The following is a 20,455-nucleotide window of genomic DNA, read 5'->3' on the forward strand; positions in this document are numbered from 1 at the left end:
CGCAGGATCCACACACAGCTCGATAAGAGGCCTGTCATCCCATGAACAACTCGAGAGGCAAGCAGAGTTCCATTCCTGCACTCAAGACGAGGCCTGACTCTCCGGTCCCAACTCTGAAGGGACCCTGCGATCGGAGTCCGAAATGGAGAGGAACCCTGAGGTTCCTGACTCCACTCGAGATGAGGCCCTCTTCCATTACACCAAAAACAGTGGAGGCCCGAGAGGCCCCTCCCAAATCCACAGTATCGCGACTTCTCAGAGGCACCCTTAGAAGCTCCCTGAGGTCACTGGCACAAGTCGAGGGAACACAGGATTTCCTGACGCAACCCGAGAAAGACCTCGAAAATCCTCCTTCAACGGATCTTGAATCCCGATTCCCCTACCATGACTCGAGAGCAATGACGCGTTCCCCCTCGCCACTCGCATGGAGACTTGACTTCCCTGGCGCCACACGAGAGGCTCCCTGAGCTCCCCGTCATACCTCGTGAGAAATCCCACACTGGCTCCCCAGCTCGAGAAAACCCACGAGACGCCTCCGTCATCGCGAGATGAAGGCCTTCTTTTCCTGCATGGCCTGGAGAGCAATCTCGAGGCCTCTCTTCAAACTCCACAGGAGGCCTGACTCCCTTTAGGCCACTCTGTGGGCTACAAGAGATACCCGTTGGGACTCGAGAGGAGAGCGGAATTCTTTGCTTCCCCTATATACCAGGCCTGACTCCTCAGGTGAGTCTGGAATGCAACCCCGAGATCCCTGTCGCCCCTGGAGAGGAACATTAGGTCCTAGACACAAGCATAGATGAGGTCTCATTTGCCCTGAAGTGACTCGAGAGCAATCCCCTGCTCTCCCTCGCACCTCGAATGGAAGAATGGACTTCCCTGGGACAACACAAGAGGAAACCTGAATTCCCCGTCGTAATTCGAAAATCCCGCTGCAACTCGAGGAAAACCACGTGGTTCCCCCGTCATCGCAAGATGAGGCCCTTGCCAGCTACAGCGTCTCAGTAGAAGCCCTACGTTCCATCTTGAAGTTTAAAACGATAATTGGCAACCTTGATGTTAGCACAAAAGTTCCCCGACACCCTGGTCTCACTCGAGGGGAACACCAAGGTTCGGCGCACCGCTTGTTCTGAGCCCCTTATCCCCTCCTGATCGCGACGGGAGGGTCGATTACCCTGCTTTGTCTGGAAGGGGTTCCGGACCTTCCCGGCGCACCTCAGGATGAGGCCGGTCTCACGAGGAAATTCGAGACGTAGCCTTGTGGTTGGTGCCACACACCGAAAGACCCCGATTTCCCTGTCTGCTCTTGATAAGAACCCAATGCTAGGACACCTCTTCGAAGGCAATCCTATGGACGAAGGCACAAAACGAAGGGGTCTGACACCCTCCTGCATCGTTGGAAAAGCCCGCAAGTTCCACATACAGATCGACAAGTGGCCTGTCACCCCGTGAACAACTCGAGAGGCAAGAGGAGTTAAATTCCTCCACACAAGACGAGGCCTGACTCTCCTGTCCCAACTCTGCATGGACACTGAGATCCGATTCAGAAATGGAGAGGAACCATGAGGTTCCTGCCTCAACTCGAGATAAGGCCCTCTTCTACTGCACCAAACCCAGTGGAGTTCGGAGCGGCCCCTCCCAACTGCACAGTATCCCTGACTTCTCAGAGGCACCCTGAAAAGCTCCCTGAGGTCACGGGCATAAGTCGACGGAACCCAGGGTTTCCTGCCGTAACCTGAGAAAAACCTCGCGAGTCCTTCTTCACGCGTCTTGAGGCCTGATTCCCCTACCATGACTGGAGAAAAATGACGCGCTCCCCCTCGCCACGCGCATGAAGATCTGACTTCCCCGGCACCACATGAGAGGCTCCCTGAGCTCCCCATCGTACCTCGTGAGAAACCCCACACTGGCGCCGCAGCTCGAGAAAACCCACGAGACGCCCCTGTCATGGTGAAATGAGGGCCTTCTTTCCTGCATGACCTGAAGAGCAATCCCGAATCCTCTCTCCAAACTCCAAAGGAGGCTTGACTCCCTTTAGGTCACTCAGTGGGCTCCAAGAGATACCCGTCGATACTCAGGAGGAGAGCGGTGTCCTTTGCTTCCCCTCGAGATGAGGCCTGACTACGAGGGTGAGTCTGGAATGCAACCCTGGATCCCTGTCGCCCCTGGAGAGGAACCTTAGGTCCTGGACAAAAGCCTAGATGAGGTCTCTTTGGCCCTGCAGTGACTCAAGCGCAACCCCTAGCTTTCCCTTGCAACTCGAATGGAAGATTGGCCTTTCTGAGCCAACACAAGAGGAAGCCTGAATTTCCAGTTGTAATTTGAGAAACCCGCCGCAACTCGAGAAAAATCACGTGGTTCCCCGTATTGCAAGATGAGGCCCTTGCCCCCTACAGCGTCTCAAGAGAAGTCTCACATTCCGTCTTGAAGTGCAAAACAGTACTTGGCACCCTTGATGCGACCCCAAAAGTTCCCCTATATACCGATCTCACTAGAGGGGACACTGAAGTTTCCGGCACCACTTCATCTGAGGCCTTTCTCCTCTCCTGATCGCGATAGGAGGTCGATTCCACTGCTTTGTCTCGAAGGGATTCCCGACCTTCCCGGCACACCTCAGGATGAGGCCGGTCTCACGAGGAAATTCGAGAGGTAGCCTCGAGGGCCATACTACATGCCGAAAGACCCCGATTCCATGGTCCACTTTTGATCAAAACCAGACTCCTGGACACCTCTTCAAAGGCAAGCCTGTGGATGAAGGCACAACACGTAGGGGCACTGACACCCCGTGCATCTTCCGGAAAAACCCGCAGGTTCCTCACACAGCTCCACAAGTGGTTTGTCACCTCGTGAACAACTCGAGAAGCAAGCGGAGTTCCATTCCTCCACACAAGACGAGGCCTGACTCTCCTGTCCCAACTCTTCAGGGACCCTGTGGTCGGAGTTTTAAATGGAGAGGAACCCTTAGGTTCCTGCCTCAACTCGAGATGAGAACCTTTGCCATTGCACCAAACCCAGTGGAGTTCCGAGAGCGCCTCCCAAGTCCACAGTATGCCTGACTTCTCAGAGGCACCCTGAGAAGCTCCCTGAGGTCACCGGTACAAGTCGAGGGAACCCAGGGTTTCCTGCCGCAACCTGAGAAAGACCTCGAGACTCCTTCTTCAACGCGTCTTGAGTCCCGATTTCCCTACCATGACTCGAGAGCATTTATGGGCTCCTCCTCATCACACGCATAGACACCTGACTTTCCTGGTGCCACACGAGAGGCTCCCTGAGCTCCCCGTCGTACCTCGTGAGAAAACTCATACTTGCGCTCCAACTCGAGAAAACCCACAAGAAGCCCCCGTCATTGCAAGCTGAGGGCCTTCTTTCCTGTATGGCCTGGAGAGCAATCCCGAGTCCTCTCTCCAACTCCACAGGAGGCTTGACTCCCTGGAGGCCACTCAGTGGGCTCCAAGAGATACCTATCGCGACCCAGGAGGATATCAGAATCCTTTGCTTCCCCTCGAGCCGAGGCCTGACTCACTGGGTGAGTCTGGAATGCGTCCCCGTGATCCCTATCGCCCCTGGAGAGGAACATTAGGTCCTGGACACAAGCCTAGATGAGGTCTATTTTGACCTGCCATGACTCGAGAGCAATTCCCACCCAGCTCTCCCTGGCAACTCGAATGGAAGAATGGACTTCCCTGGCCCAACAGAAGAGGAGACCTGAATTCCCCGTCGTAAGTCAACAATCCCATCGCAACTCGAAAAAAACCACGTGGTTTCCCCTTCATCACAAGATGAGGCCCTTGCCCGCCACAGCGTCTCAAGAGAAGTCCCACGTTTCATCTTGAAGTTTGAAACAGTATTTGGCAAGCTTCGTGAGACCCCAAAAGTTCCCTGACATACCGGTCTCACTCAAGGGGAACACCGAGGTTCCCGGCACCACTTCATCTGAGCCCCTTCTCCCCTCCTGATCGCGACAGTAGGGTCGATTAACCTGCTTTGTCTGGAAGGCTTTCCCGACCTTCCAGGGGCACCTCAGCATGAGGCCCGTCTCACGAGGAAATTCGAGACGTAGCCTCGTGTGTGGTGCCGCATTCCAAAAGACCCCGATTTCCTGGTCCGCTCTTGATAAGAACCCGATGCCCGCACACCACTTCGAAGGCAACCCTGTGGATGAAAGCACATTACGAAGGGGCACTGACACCCCCGTGCATTGTCTGGAAAAAACTGCAGGTTCCACACACAGCTCGACAAGTGGCCTGTCACTCCTTGAACAACTCGAGAGGCAAGCGGAGTTCCATTCCTCCACACAAGACGAGGCCTGACTCTCCTGTCCCAACTCTGCAGGGACCCTGCAATCTGAGTCAGAAATGGAGAGGAACCCTGAGGTTCCTTCCTGATCTCGAGATTAGGCCCTCTTCCATTGCAGCAAACCCAGTGGAGTCCCGAGAGGCCTCTCCCAGCTCCATAGTATCCCTGACTTCTCAGAGGCACCCTGAGAAGCTACCTGAGGTCACAGGCACAAGTCGAGGGAACCCAGGGTTTCCTGCCGCAACCCGAGAAAGACCTCAAGCGTCCTTTTTCATTGCGTTGAGCCCTGATTCCACTACCATGACTCGAGAGCAATGACGTGCGCCCCCTCGCCACTCGTATGGAGACTTGACTTCCCTGACACCACACGAGAGGCTCCCTGAGCTCCCGGTCGTACCTTGTGAGAAACCCCACACTGGCACCGCAGCTCCAGAAAAACCACGAGACTCCCCCGACATCGCGAGATGAGGGCCTTCTTTTCCTGCATCGCCTGGAGAGCAATCCCGCGTGCTCTCTCCGAACTCCACAAGAGAGGAGCCAAGATTGCTGAGGAGTAGGACGGGGAGAACTCTTTCCCCCCCAAACAATTTCATCAAAAGAGCATTTAAACGTCGAGTAAATTCCACAATACAACTTATGAATGCTGCCAGAGGACATCAGGCACCCAGAAAAGAACCCAACTCTTGGAAAGTAGGTAGGAAAAAGTATAAAAGACAAAAAAAGAGACAAAAGAGGGAGGGAGGGATTTCCGTCCCGGGAAGATAGTCTTAAAAAGAGAAAAGTTTCCAAACACCAGGAAAGCTTTTCACTGCCAAATCTTTGCCAAGCTTTGGAAGCACAAAGGGCAACATAAGGGGGATAAAAATAAATCAACAATTAAAACTCGCAGATTGCAAGCCCTACGGTAACTCCCCCAGCCGGGAAGCAGTGCAGACGCCTGCTCACACCATTAGCAAGCAGGGGCTGGGCAGGGAGGCGCAGCGCGGACTGCATCGCTTAGAGTAAAAATCTGGCCTGAATACCCTGAGCGCTATCTGAACGAAATAACTTGGACTAGCAAACCAGACTCTGGGATATCTACCACGCAAAAAGCCAGCCCTAACCTAAGACACCGCCAGGCCCGCGCACGGAACAAAGGACTGAACAGAGATAGCCGGCTGCAGGCCTTCCCCCTCCGGTGACAGGCAGCCAGAGCCAGAAGGGGGCAATCGCAGCCCCAGAGAGACATTATCTATAAAACTGTAAGCAGGCTTCTTTGCTAACTAAAACTTCTTGGGGATCTGGACGGTCAACATCTGCCTGAGAAGGTGCGCCTGTTTTACACCCAGATAACCGAGTGGCGGGGAGGCGATAAGTCACAACATTGGCACTCGCCAAACACCTCATCACCTGAGCTGCTCGGACCTGGGAAGAGCACAAAACGCAGGCCCAACCGAGTCTGTGCCTCTGAGGACTACCCGAGTGCCTGAACCTGAGCAGCTTGGACCTGGGAGGTGCATGCAGCCCAGGGCCAGCCTCGGATTGTTCCCGGTGGAACAACCTAGAGCCCGAGCAGTGTGGGCAGGGAGGCTACACGCGCCGTGAGCGGGGGCAGACCCAGTGTGGCTGAGGCACTGCGAGCGCATGCCAGTGTTATTTGTTTGCAGCATCACTCCCTCCCTCCCTCCCCACAGCGCAACTGAACAAGTGAGCCTAAAAAAAAAAAGTGTCCTCCACCGTCCCCTTTGTGTCAGGGCGTAAACCAGACACTGAAGAGACCAGCAAACAAAAGAAGCTATAACAGAGGGAAACGCCTTGGAAGCTACAGGCAATAGATTAAAACCCTGTGGTTACTAGGACTACATAGGAAGGCGCCTATAGATCTTGAGAAATATAAGTCGGACCAAGGAACTAGCCAAAAATGAACCGAACCCACGATACTCACAACAAAACCAGAGAAAGTCCTAGATATATTTTTATGATCATTCTTACTTTTTTTTAATTTTTTTAATTTTAAGTTCTCTATTGTTCATTTAATTTTCACTTTTATAACCTATTACTTTGCAAAAAAAAAGACCCTATTTTTTTCTTCTTCAGCAAACTTCATATATATATATATATATATATATATATATATATATATAATAATTTTTTGACCTTGTTTTTTTGTTTTTTTTTTCTTTTCTTTAACATTGTATTTTTGAAATTCCAAACTGTACTCTAGATTTTTAATTTATGCTTTTTGATATTTGATATCAATTTTGTACCTGTAGTTTCTTTATAATTTTTGCGACATTGCTTGTTTTTGTTTGTTTGTTTTCTCTTTAGTTTTCTTCTTCCTTTTTTTTAACATTGTATTTTTGAAATTCCAAACTCTACTCTAGATTTTTAATTTTTGCTTTTTGGTATTAGTTATCAATTTTGTACCTGTATTTTCTTGATAATTTTTGCGACCTTGTTTGTTTTTCTTTGTTCGTTTTTTCTCTCTTTCTTTTCCTTCTTCTTTTCTTTAACATCGTATTTTTGAAATTCCAAACTCTACTCTAGATTTTTAATTTTTGCCTTTATGTATTTGTTACCAATTTTGTACCTTTAAGAACCCAATCTTCAGTACCCATTTTTCACTAGGGAGCGAGATTACTGGCTTGACTGCTCTCTCTCCCTTTGGACTCTCCTTTTTCTCCACCAGGTCGCCTGTGTCTCCTCCCTAACCCCTCTCTACTCTACCCAACTCTGTGAATTTCTGTGTATTCCAGACGGTGGAGAACACTTAGGGAACTGATTACTGGCTGGATCTGTCTCCCTCCTTTTCATTCCCCCCTTTTATCCTTCTGGCCACCTCTGTCTCCTTCCTCCTTCTTCTCATCTCTGTATAACTCTGTGAACATCTCTGAGCGGTCCAGTTGTGGAGTGCACATAAGGAAGTGACTACTGGCCAGCCCACTCTCTCCACTATTGATTCCACCTGATCTCATTTGGGTCACCTCTAACTCCCTCCTCCCTCTTCTCTTCTCCATGTAACGCTGTGAACCTTTCTGAGTGGCCCTCACAGTAGAGAAACTTTTCTTCTTTAACGTAGATGTTTTATCAATGGTGCTGTATAGAAGGAGAAGTTTTGAAACTACTGTAAAAGTAAGACAGATAACTGGAAGCAGGAGGCTTAAGTCCAAACCCTGACTCCAGGGAACTCCTGACTCCAAGGAACATTAATTGACAGGAGCTCATCAAATGCCTCCATACTGACACTGAAATCAAGCACCACACAAGGGCCAACAAGTTCCAGGGCAAGACATACCAAGCCAATTCTCCAGCAACAAAGGAACGCAGCCCTGAGCTTCAAGATACAGGCTGCCCAAAGTCACCCCAAAACCACAAACATCTCATAACTCATTACTGGACACTTCATTGCACTCCAGAGAGAAGAAATACAGCTCCACCCACCAGAACACGGACACAAGCTTCCCTAACCAGGAAACCTTGACAAGACACCTGTACAAACCCACACACAGCGAGGAAATGCCACAGTAAAGAACTCCACAAACTGCCAGAATACAGAAAGGACACCCCAAACTCAGCAATTTAAACAAGATGAGACAGAGGAATACCCAGCAGATAAAGGAACAGGATAAATGCCCACCAAACCAAACAAAAGAGGAAGAGATAGGGAATCTACCTGATAAAGAATTCCGAGTAAGGATAGTGAAATGGATCTAAAATCTTGAAATTAAAATGGAATCACAGATAAATAGCCTGGAGACAAGGATTGAGAAGATGCAAGAAAGGTTTAACAAGGACCTAGAAGAAATAAAAAAAAGAGTCAATATATAATGAATAATGCAATAAATGAAATTAAAAACACTCTGGAGGCAACAAATAGTAGAATAACAGAGGCAGAAGATAGGATTAGTGAATTCGAAGATAGAATGGTAGAAATAAATGAATCAGAGAGGATACATGAAAAACGAATTAAAAGAAATGAGCACAATCTCAGAGACCTCCAGGACAATATTAAACGCTACAACATTCGAATCATAGGGGTCCCAGAAGAAGAAGACAAAAAGAAAGACCGTGAGAAAATACTTGAGGAGATAATATTTGAAAACTTCCCTAAAATGGGGAAGGAAATACTCACTCAAGTCCAAGAAACCCAGAGAGTCCCAAACAGGATAAAGCCAAGGCGAAACCCCCCAAGACACATATTAATCACATTAACAAAAATCAAACACAAAGAACAAATATGAAAAGCAGCAAGGGAAAAACAACAAATAACACACCAGGGAATTGCCATAAGGATAACAGCTGATCTTTCAATAGAAACTCTTCAAGCAAGGAGGGAATGGCAAGACATACTTAAAATGATGAAAGAAAATAACCTACAGCCCAGATTATTGTACCCAGCAAGGATCTCATTCAAGTATGAAGGAGAAATCAAAAGCTTTTCAGACAAGCAAAAGCTGAGAGAATTCTGCACCACCAAACCAGCTCTCCAACAAATACTAAACAGGAAACACAAAAACGGTGTATAAATTCAAACCCCAAACAATAAAGTAAATGGCAATGGGATCATACTTATCAGTAATTACCTTAAACGTAAATGGGTTGAATGCTCCAACCAAAAGACAAAGACTGGCTGAATGGATACAAAAACAAGACCCCTACATATGTTGTCTACAAGAGACCCACCTCAAAACAGGGGATACATACAGACTGAAAGTGAAGGGCTGGAAAAAGATTGTCCATGCAAATAGGGACCAAAAGAAAGCAGGAGTAGCGATACTCATATCAGATAAAATAGACTTTAAAACAAAGGCTGTGAAAAGAGACAAAGAAGGTCACTACATAATGATCAAAGGATCAATCCAAGAAGAAGATATAACAATTATAAATATATATGCACCCAACGTGGGAGCACCACAGTATGTAAGACAAATGCTAACAAGTATGAAAGGAGAAATTAACACTAACACAATAATAGTTGGAGATTTTAATACCCCACTCACACCTATGGATAGATCAACTAAACAGAAATTTAACAAGGAAACACAAACTTTAAATGATACAATAGACCAGTTAGACCTAATTGATATCTATAGGACATTTCATCCCAAAACAATGAATTTCAACTTTTTCTAAAGTGCACATGGAACCTTCTCCAGGATAGATCACATCCTGGGCCATAAAGCTAGCATTGGTAAATTCAAAAAAATAGAAATCATTCCAAGCATCTTTTCTGACCACAATGCAGTAAGATTAGATCTCAATTACAGGAGAAAAACTATTAAAAATTCCAACATATGGAGGCTGAACAACACGCTGCTGAATAACCAACAAATCACAGAAGAAATCAAAAAAGAAATCAAAATTTGCATAGAAACGGATGAAAATGAAAACACAACAACCCAAAACTTGTGGGACACGGTAAAAGCAGTCCTAAGGGGAAAGTTCATAGCAATACAGGCACACCTCAAGAAACAAGAAAAAAGTCAAATAAATAAACTAACTCTACACCTAAAGCAACTAGAAAAGGAAGAAATGAAGAACCCCAGGGTTAGTAGAAGGAAAGAAATCTTAAAAATTAGAGCAGAAATAAATGCAAAAGAAACAAAAGAGACCATAGCAAAAATCAACAAAACCAAAAGCTGGTTCTTTGAAACGATAAATAAAATTGACAAACCATTAGCCAGACTCATCAAGAAACAAAGGGAGAAAAATCAAATCAATAAAATTAGAAATGAAAATGGAGAGATCACAACAGAAAACACAGAAATACAAAGGATCATAAGAGACTACTATCAACAATTATATGCCAATAAAATGGACAACGTGGAAGAAATGGACAAATTCTTAGAAAAGTACAACTTTCCAAAACTGGACCAGGGAAGAAATAGAAAATCTTAACAGACCCATCACAAGCACGGAAATGGAAACTGTAACCAAAAATCTTCCAGCCAACAAAAGCCCAGGTCCAGACGGCTTCACAGCTGAATTCTACCAAAAATTTAGAGAAGAGCTAACACCTATCCTGCTCAAACTCTTCCAGAAAATTGCAGAGGAAGGTAAACTTCCAAACTCATTCTATGAGGCCACCATCAGCCTAATACCAAAACCTGACAAAGATCCCACAAAAAAAGAAAACTACAGGCCAATATCACTGATGACATAGATGCAAAAATCCTTAACAAAATTCTAGCAATCAGAATCCAACAACACATTAAAAAGATCATACACCATGACCAAGTGGGCTTTATCCCAGGGATGCAAGGATTCTTCAATATCTGCAAATCAATCAATGTAATACACCACCTTAACAAATTGAAAAATAAAAACCATATGATTTTCTCAATAGATGCAGAGAAAGCCTTTGACAAAATTCAACATCCATTTATGATAAAAACTCTCCAGAATGCAGGAATAGAAGGAACATACTTCAACATAATAAAAGCTATATATGACAAACCCACAGCAAACATTATCCTCAATGGTGAAAAATTGAAAGCATTTCCTCTAAAGTCAGGAACTAGACAAGGGTGCCCACTTTCACCATTACTATTCAACATAGCTTTGGAAGTTTTGGCTACAGCAGTCAGAGCAGAAAAAGAAACAAAAGGAATCCAAATTGGAAAAGAAGAAGTAAAACTCTCACTGTTTGCAGATGACATGATCCTCTACATAGAAAACCCTAAAGACTCCACCAGAAAATTACTAGAACTAGACAATGACTATAGTAAAGTTGCAGGATATAAAATCAACACACAGAAATCCCTTGAATTCCTATACACTAATAATGAGAAAACAGAAAGAGAAATTAAGGAAACAATTTCATTCACCATTGCAACGGAAAGAATAAAATACTTAGGAATATACCTACCTAAAGAAACTAAAGACCTATATATAGAAAACTATAAAACACTGGTGAAAGAAATCAAAGAGGACACTAATAGGTGGAGAAATATACCATGTTCATGGATTGGAAGAATCAATATAGTGAAAATGAGTATACTACCCAAGGCAATTTATAGATTCAATGCAATCCCTATCAAGCTACCAACAGTATTCTTCACAGAGCTAGAACAAATAATTTCACAATTTGTATGGAAATACAAAAAACCTCGAATAGCCAAAGCGATCTTGAGAAAGAAGAATAGAACTGGAGGAATCAACCTACCTGATTTCAGGCTCCGCTACAAAGCCACAGTTATCAAGACAGTATGGTACTGGCACAAAGACAGAAATATAGATTAGTGGAACAAAATAGAAAGCCCAGAGATAAATCCACACACATATGGACACCTTATCTTTGACAAAGGAGGCAAAAATATACAATGGAGTAAAGACAATCTCTTTAACAAGTGGTGCTGGGAAATCTGGTCAACCACTTGTAAAAGAATGAAACTAGAACACTTTCTAACACAATACACAAAAATAAACTCAAAATGGATTCAAGATCTAAACGTAAGACCAGAAACTATAAAACTCCTAGAGGAGAACATAGGCAAAACACTCTCTGAAATACATCACAGCAGGATCCTCTATGACCCACCTCCCAGAATATTGGAAATAAAAACAAAAATAAACAAATGGGACCTAATTAACCTTAAAAGCTTCTGCACATCAAAGGAAACTATTAGCAAGGTGAAAAGACAGCCTTCGGAATGGGAGAAAATAATAGGAAATGAAGCAACTGACAAACAACTAATCTCAAAAATATACAAGCAACACCTACAGCTCAACTCCAGAAAAATAGATGACCCAATCAAAAAATGGGCCAAAGAACTAAATAGACATTTCTCCAAAGAAGACATACAGATGGCTAACAAACACATGAAAAGATGCTCAAAATCACTCATTATCATAGAAATGCAAATCAAAACCACTATGAGGTACCATTTCACGCCAGTCAGAATGGCTGCAATCCAAAAGTCTACAAATAATAAATGCTGGAGAGGGTGTGGAGAAAAGGGAACCCTCTTACACTGTTGGTGGGAATGCAAACTAGTACAGCCACTATGGAGAACAGTGTGGAGATTCCTTAAACAACTGGAAATAGAACTGCCTTATGATCCAGCAATCCCACTGCTGGGCATACACACTGAGGAAACCAGAAGGGAAAGAGACACGTGTACCCCAATGTTCATCGCAGCACTGTTTCTAATAGCCAGGACATGGAAGCAACCTAGATGTCCATCAGCAGATGAATGGATAAGAAAGCTGTGGTACATATACACAATGGAGTATTACTCCGCCATTAAAAAGAATAGAATGAATCAGTTCTAATGAGGTGGATGAAACTGGAGCCTATTATACAGAGTGAAGTAAGCCAGAAAGAAAAACACCAATACAGTATACTATCGCATATATATGGAACTTTGAAAGACGGTAACAATAACCCTGAGTACGAGACAGCAAAAGAGACACTGATGTATAGAAGAGTCTTATGGACTCTGTGGGAGAGGGAGAAGGTGGGAAGATTTGGGAGAATGGCATTGAAACATGTAAAATATCATGTATGAACAGAGTTGCCAGTCCAGGTTTGATGCATGACACTGGATGCTTGGGGCTAGTGCACTGGGACGACCCAGAGGGATGCTATGGGGGGGAGGAGGGAGGAGGGTTCAGGATGGGGAGCACATGTATACCTGAGGCGGATTCATTTTGATATTTGGAAAAACTAATACAATTATGTAAAGTTTAAAAATAAAATAAAATTAAAAAAAAATCCACAGGAGGCTTGACTCCCTTTAGGCCACTCAGTGGTCTCCAAGAAATACCCGTCGGGACTCGAGAGCAGAGCAGAGTCCGTTCCTTCCTCTCGAGATGAGGTCTGACTCCTCGGGTGCGTCTAAAATGCAACCCCGAGATCTCTGTCGCCCCTGGAGAGGAACATTAGGTCCTGGACACAAGCTTAGATGAGGTCTCTTTTGCCCTGAAGTGACTCGAGAGCAATCCCTAGCTCTCTCTCGCAACTCCAATGGAAGATTGGACTTCCCTGGGCCAACATAAGAGGAAGCCTGAATTCCCCATCGTAACTCGAGAATCCCGCCGAAACTCGAGAAAAACCACATGGTTACCCTGTCATCGCAAGATGAGGCCCTTGCCCGCTACAGAGTCTAAAGAGAAGTCCCAGGTTTCTTCTTGAAGTGTTTTCACACTTCAAGTGTGAAAACTTGGCACCCTTGATGCGATTCCAAAAGTTCCCCGACACCCTGGTCTCTCTCGAGGGGAACACCGAGGTTCCCGGTATGACTTCATCTGAGCCACTTCTCCCCTCCTGATTGCGACTGGAGGGTCGACTCCCGTGCTTTGTCTGGAAGGGGTTCCCAACCTTCCCAGCGCACCTCAGGATGAGGCCGGTCTAACGAGAATATTTGAGACGTAGCTTCATGGGTGGTAACACATGCTGAAAGACCCCGATTCCCCGGTCCACTCTTGATAAGAACCCGATGCCTGGACACCTCTTGAAAGGCAACCCTGTGGAAGAAGGCACAACACGAAGGGGCACTGACACCCTCATGCATCGTCCGGAAAAACCCGCAGATTCCAAACACAGTTCGACAAGTTGCCTGTCACCCCGTGAATAACTCGAGAGGCAAGCGGAGTTCCATTCCTCCTTACAAGACGAGGCCTGACTCTCCTGTCCCAACTCTGCAGGGACCCTGCGATCAGAGTCAGAAATGGAGACGAACCCTGAGGTTCCTGCCTCCACTCGAGATGAGGCCCTCTTCTATTGCACCAAACCCAGTGGAGTCCCGAGAGGGCCCTCCCAACTCCAGGGTATCCTTGACTTCTCAGAGGCACACTGAGAAGCTCCCTGAGGCCACCGGCACTAGTCGAGGGAACCCAGGGTTTACTGCCGTGACCCAAGAAACACCTTGAAAGTCCTTCTTTAACGGTTCTTGAGGCCCGATACACCTTCCATGACTCTAGAGCAATGACGCGCTCCCCCTCGCAATGCGCATGGAGACCTGACTTCCCAAGCGCCACATGAGAGGCTCCCTGAGCTCCCCGTAGTACCTCATGAGAAACCCCACACTGGCGATGCAGCTCGAGAAAACCCACGAGACCCCCCCTTCATCGCGAGATGATGGCCTTCTTTTCCTGCATGGCCTGGAGAGCAATCACGAGTCCTCTCTCCAAACTCCACAGGAGGCTTGACTCCCTTTAGGCCACTCAGTGGGCTCCAAGAGATACCCGTCGCAACTCGAGAGGAGAGTGGAGTCCTTCGCTTCCCCTCGAGACAAGGACTGACTCCCCGGGTGCATCAGGAAAGCAACCCTGAGATCCCTGTCCCCCCTGGAGACGAACATTATGTCCTGGACACAAGCCTAGATAAGGTCTCTTTTGCCCTGCAGTAACTCAAGCGCAATCCCTAGCTCTCCCTCGCAACTCGAATGGAAGACTGGACTTCCCTGGGCCAACACAAGAGGAAGCCTGAATTTCCTGACCTAACTCGAGAATCCCGCCACAACTCGAGAAAAACGACGTGGTTAACCCGTCACCACAAGATGAGGCCCTTGCCAGCTACAGCGTCTCAAGAGAAGTCTCACGTTCCGTCTTGAAGTTTGAAACGGTACTTAGCACCTTTGATGTGACTCCAAAAGTTCCCCGACATCCCAGTTTTACTCGAGGGGAACATCGAGGTTCCCGGCACCACTTCATCTGAGCCCCTTCTCCCCTCCTGATCGGGACAAGAGGGTCGATTCACTTGCTTTGTCTGAAAGGGTTACCGACCTTCCTGGTGCACCTCAGGTTGAGGTCCGTCTCAAGAAGAAATTCGAGACGTAGGCTTGTGGGTGGTGCCACATGCCGAAAGACACTGATTTCCTGGTCTGCTCTTGATAAGAATCTGAAGGCTGGATACCTCTTCGAAGGCAACCCTGTGTATGAAGGCAAAAAACGAAGGGGAACTGACACCCCCATGCATCGTCCGGATAAAACCGCAGGTTCCACACACAGCTCGACAAGTGGCCTGTTATCCGGTGAACAACTCGAGAGTCCAGTGGAGTTCCATTCCTCCACACAAGACGAGGCCTGACTCTCCTGTCCTAACTCTGTAGGGACTCTGTGTTCAGAGTCAGAAATGGAGAACAACCCTGAGGTTCCTGCTTCAAATCGAGATGAGGCCCTCTTCTGACAAGGTCCAGCCTCGGCTGGTCCAGGGTTTTCGAAGGGGAGACAGAGTAGGCGACCTATTGATTTACTTATCGAAGATATAAAGAGTAATAGAATGAGGATAGCTCAGTAGGAAAATTTAGTGGAGAAAAGAAGCTGAGTAGCTTGGTTTATGCGGAAAATCAGTATAACCCGTGACACCAGGTTAGCTCTGACCACGGAGGCCGCAGGCTCCCTCTCGAATAGCGAAAAGTGCCCCACCTTAGACACCTTCTCAAGTGGTCTTCGAAGCCCAGGCAAATAAATGGTCGCAGAGGATATCCGCGCTCCAGATGGACACTCATCTGAAAATTGAGGGGAAGAATGACATTAGGAGACTAAGCGTTGGCAATCAAGGCCCGTAGCTTTATTTTCAACAGGGGTTTTTATACCCTAAGTTACACATAGAGGATAATGGGGATGCAAAGACAGCAGCCTTTGATCCTTATCAAAAACCAGAGTTTCTGTCCTGCAAATGTATCGTATACAAATGGTTTAGGTGATTTACATCATCTTCTAGCCAGAAGACCTATTAACATTTTATGACTCTTGACAAAGACTTATCAACCGTAAGACTTATTTTCTCTAAGAGTAATTATTTTAAGGTTTGGCCCCATCTTTCGAAGATAAAATTGCATTCCTATAGGGCAGATGTGTAATGGGATTACAACAAAGGAAATAATTTATTACCTTAAGGGTCTAAAGTTAGTAACACCAAGGCCACTACTTATTTCTTCTACATACCAACTATATTAATTAATACACATTCAAGGATACAATTCAGGGGATGTGGAAACTTGGCAACAAGCATTGGTTCATCAATGAAATCTTTTACTAGTTTTATTCTGACAGTTTCTAACTCTCTGAGAGGCTCTAAGCTATTTGAATATCTTAAGCTTCCCGTGCCTCTCGAGGCTCGGAGACTGTAAACAATTGTATGCATTGCTGTAGGAGACCGGGTAAACTTGTCAGGCGAGTTAGAGAGCCATCTGACGTGTTTGGATTTAAACACTCCTAATTGCCCAGGAACTTTATTAATTGGAGCTGTAAGTTAGCTCTTTGACAGAGAGAGTGAGATGGTGGTGGGGGACAGCCCCCAGTAAAGTCAGAGGTGAGAGCACAAAGCAATAAAGTAGGCAGACTCTGGTTTTGGGGGGTAGATGCTCAAGAATATCCGGGAGGACTCCCGAGGCTCGATCCCGCCTTTGTGTATGCCCAGCCTCCTTCCTCATGACCTTTGTCACGAGTGGAATGTCTCTCGCCAGCTCCCGGCATCTCCCCGTTTTTTATTTCTTAAAACAGCCAGATGTAGCTCAGTCGCGAGCCTCTGAATACTCTGCCGAAGAATCCTGACAATACAAGGAAGAATGATTATGAGAAGCAGAATTAAATCAGCCACCGCAGCATAGCTAAAGACATTAGACAGAATATTCTTTCCTGAGATGTAGTTAGGGAAAGTATGGAAGAAATCATTTCCTGTTCCAGCAGCAGTAAAATCTAATCGGGAGTGCTCCATGGTTGCTATTTGATAGTGAAGTTTCCCTACGTCTCAACCAATGTCAGAGCTGTTCCAGATACCTGAAATATGGTTTTGAATCTTTTCCCATTCAAAATCTGTCTCATTTACTTTCAGGGGTGTTCCACATATCCACCGATAGTCAGCATGACAAGACAATGCCATTTTCACCTTTAAAGCCTGCAATTCAGTCCCAATATGTATTACTGCTTCCTCTAGGGCGTCTACCCTCATTTCTAATTTTCTCTCTATAGCTTCCTGTGTTGCCAATGTTAAAGAAACATTTTTGGACATAGAATCAACATATTGAGCAGTATGTACTTGTTGAGTCAATGATATTGCTGCCACAGTAACAGAAGTGATTGCACTTATCAAAGCTGCTGTTCCCAAGATAATTAAGCCCACAAACCGTCGTGTTTGCATTAAATCCTGTAGTTGTTGTAATACAGCAAGACCATAATTCAATAAGTGGTTACATCATAAGATAAGGTGGATGTTGTAGCATTACAAAGGAGCAAACATTATATTGAGGGTTTAAACAAGATGAACCAGGGAGCAGCTGTAGGCGTCAGCCCGGGGGAGCAGTGTCCCCAGCATCAGGAGGCAGAACGCGAGCGGCAGGCTGTGGGCCAAGGCGCCTATGGTGGGCGGAGGGGCAGGGTTCGTGGTTTAGGGCTAGCCGCCACCGCTTGGGCTCAGGGCGGTCCCCTCTTGCCGGTGGGGCCACGCTGGTCTGGACGGCACTCCGCGGGCGCGCTTTCCTCTCTGGCCCTCACTCGCTGCACAGACTTCTTTGCTCTAGGTCACGGGGTGCAGAGAGGTGGGTGCGAGGCGCTGCTGGTGGCATGGAGGCGAGAGCTGGCTGGGGGAGGGGGAGCGAGCGAGTGCGCGCACCGCGAACCTGGTCTTTGGGGAATGTGACATGACGAATTTGTCTGAGATGCAAACCGGAGAATCTGCATTCTGTAGAAATATACAAGCATACCCTCTCCCACAAGTTAGCAACACATCTGGCCTTTTTCACTCTCCCGTAAGGAGGCCTTTTTACTTGACCAGGGGCCGAGTCGTAGCCTGTAATTCAGGCATCTAGTGTCTCATCATTGTAGTCTGCCCCTGTGTGTTTACGTTTAAGTGATTAATTACAATTGGAACATAACTTCACTATTTGTCTAGCTGTTTCCCTATGGATATGTTAATTTAGGTCTAATGTTTAGTTTAGGTCTCTGTATAAATTTAAGTAATAAATGTATAACCTCCTTATCTCATTTTGGTATACAGGTATACAGATATACCTAAATGCAAAATGCATTTATATATGTATTTATATATGGCAACAAGTATAAAGTTATTGACATATAATATATATAAATCAATATACTTGAATTAATCTTTATAATTAATATATTAATTAATATATATTACAACAATACAACACATACACAGCTAATACCAACCAACACAAACCAATATACTGTAATAATACATGTCACACATTTATAATTATACAGTATATAGAACATACATCATCACAGCACATCAATCCATGCCAATTAATATCAGCCACACACACATTATATTACTGCCATATATATTTAATTATACAGTAGATATATATGTGTGTGTATATAGTATACATATTAATTTATATACAAATTAATTAAGTATAGATCTATAAATAGAATTAGGTATACCTTTATTATATTTTATTTATACCCATACCTAATTAGGCAAACTGTAATTAGGCAAATACATTTATATTATGTATTTATAACAATATATAAAGTATTGTTAAATGTACCACCTGTACAGCATCTCCACCCCACATACCACTTTCTCTAATCCCACCAACTCATTTTCAGTATTATGTGTTGGCCAGGAGCTGGGCCAGTCTTTCCCAGCAATGTTAAGAGACGTCTGTTCCTGTGTCTAATAGCCCTGGCGTTTTATTCTCTTGAATTAAAAGATCTTTTAAAGGCCTTGGAACTGTAATTTCCTGCACCCAAAAGGCTAGATCACTAGATCCAGATGTTTTGTGGCTCTTAGATTGAGAAGTCAAGTTTGTCCTTGTCTGATAGTAAGGTAAAAGTAAAAGCTGTGTTACTCTTTGACCTTTATTAATTTGTACAGTTTTGATAGGCAGTGAGATCAAGACTTTAATTTCTCAATATCATCAGAATCTACTACACCATGCACCAGCGAAATTTCTTTTCTTTCTTTTTTTTTTATTTAATTTTTTTTAAAAGAAAGTGAGCTACGCCCCAGGACAAATCTTACAATGTCCTCAGATAGGGGGCCAGCCACTCCGGTTGGAATTGGAGTAAGCGGCACATCAGGGGTTAATATTGTTATTAAATCTCCTTGCCTTTTCGCTTTTCTCCTAGCCTGGGTGAGACCCCCCTGAGGGAGTTTTCTCCAAGGAGCACGCTCTGCATATTGTGTACTAAAAGCTCCTTTGTTTAAAAAACTTTTTATCTTCCTCAGTCTTAGGCAACACTTTGGGAGGCTTTGGGGGCAAAGTGGGGAACTCCTGGGTCCTGGGAGGCACAATCGAAGGTGGTGGCAGTCGCCTTAAATCAGAAAGTGGTGGATAAGTTTTTTAAAGGTTTGCGCAGAGGGGGAGGGAGCTCGCCAGGGCTCTCGGCCGCAGCGTCCTGTAAGCCCTCTCCTTCCTCGGGAGGTAGACCACTTTCTCCCTCCTTTTTTTTTTTTTCAATGGCAGAAAATATGATCTGTGCAGTAAATGGAGACTCACCACCATCCACCTCTATAGCCTCCCCCATAGTCTATTTAACAGCCTCGTGACGGAGGTCCAGGACATTTCTAATCATATTCCACAGTCAATAAATATTTGTCTATTCTTAGATGCAGAGAAATCCATTTTTAATTTTTTTTATTTTAGAGAATATTTTTATTTATTTTGTAACCTCTTTACCCTGGCTAAACTGCAGAGGGGACTAGAAAAGAAGCCTCAAGGTGAGGATCGAGTTCATCCTTGGGACTAGAGAAAATCCTTCTCCGGGAAACTCCTAGCGGTGGCCCTTTACCCCGACATGGAGGAGGAGGCATAGGGGGATGGGAGCGTCCCAAAGTTTTCCTCTTCTGTTCCGGAGATCCTTTAACTGTTTGGTAACTAAATCTTATGAACTGTCTGATCGGGGATGTTTCCCTCAACCTCCTAGGAGCGGATGGTCTGATTAGGGATGTTTTCTTAAACTTTTAGGAGCATCTTTAGCTTAAAAAAAAAAAAATCCTCATCAGAATGGCATCGAGCTGCTGTTTCCTCTAAACCTTTTTCAAATTGAGGGGAGAGCTGATCTTTCTTTTCATCCCTATCTTTTACATGCTCATTGGCAGTCATAGCGGCTAGCCATTCATTTAGCTGTCGATAGCTAGGTATAGCCTCTTCATTTTCACTTTTCTTTATAACAGGTACCTTTTCAGATTTGCTTTTTTGTTTAACAGGTACTTTTCCAACTTTACTTTCCTCTTTAACAGGTACCTTTTCAAATTCATGAGCTG

This window comes from Bubalus kerabau, unplaced genomic scaffold (assembly GCF_029407905.1).
Source record: "Bubalus kerabau isolate K-KA32 ecotype Philippines breed swamp buffalo unplaced genomic scaffold, PCC_UOA_SB_1v2 scaffold_39, whole genome shotgun sequence".
NCBI lineage: Eukaryota > Metazoa > Chordata > Mammalia > Artiodactyla > Bovidae > Bubalus > Bubalus kerabau.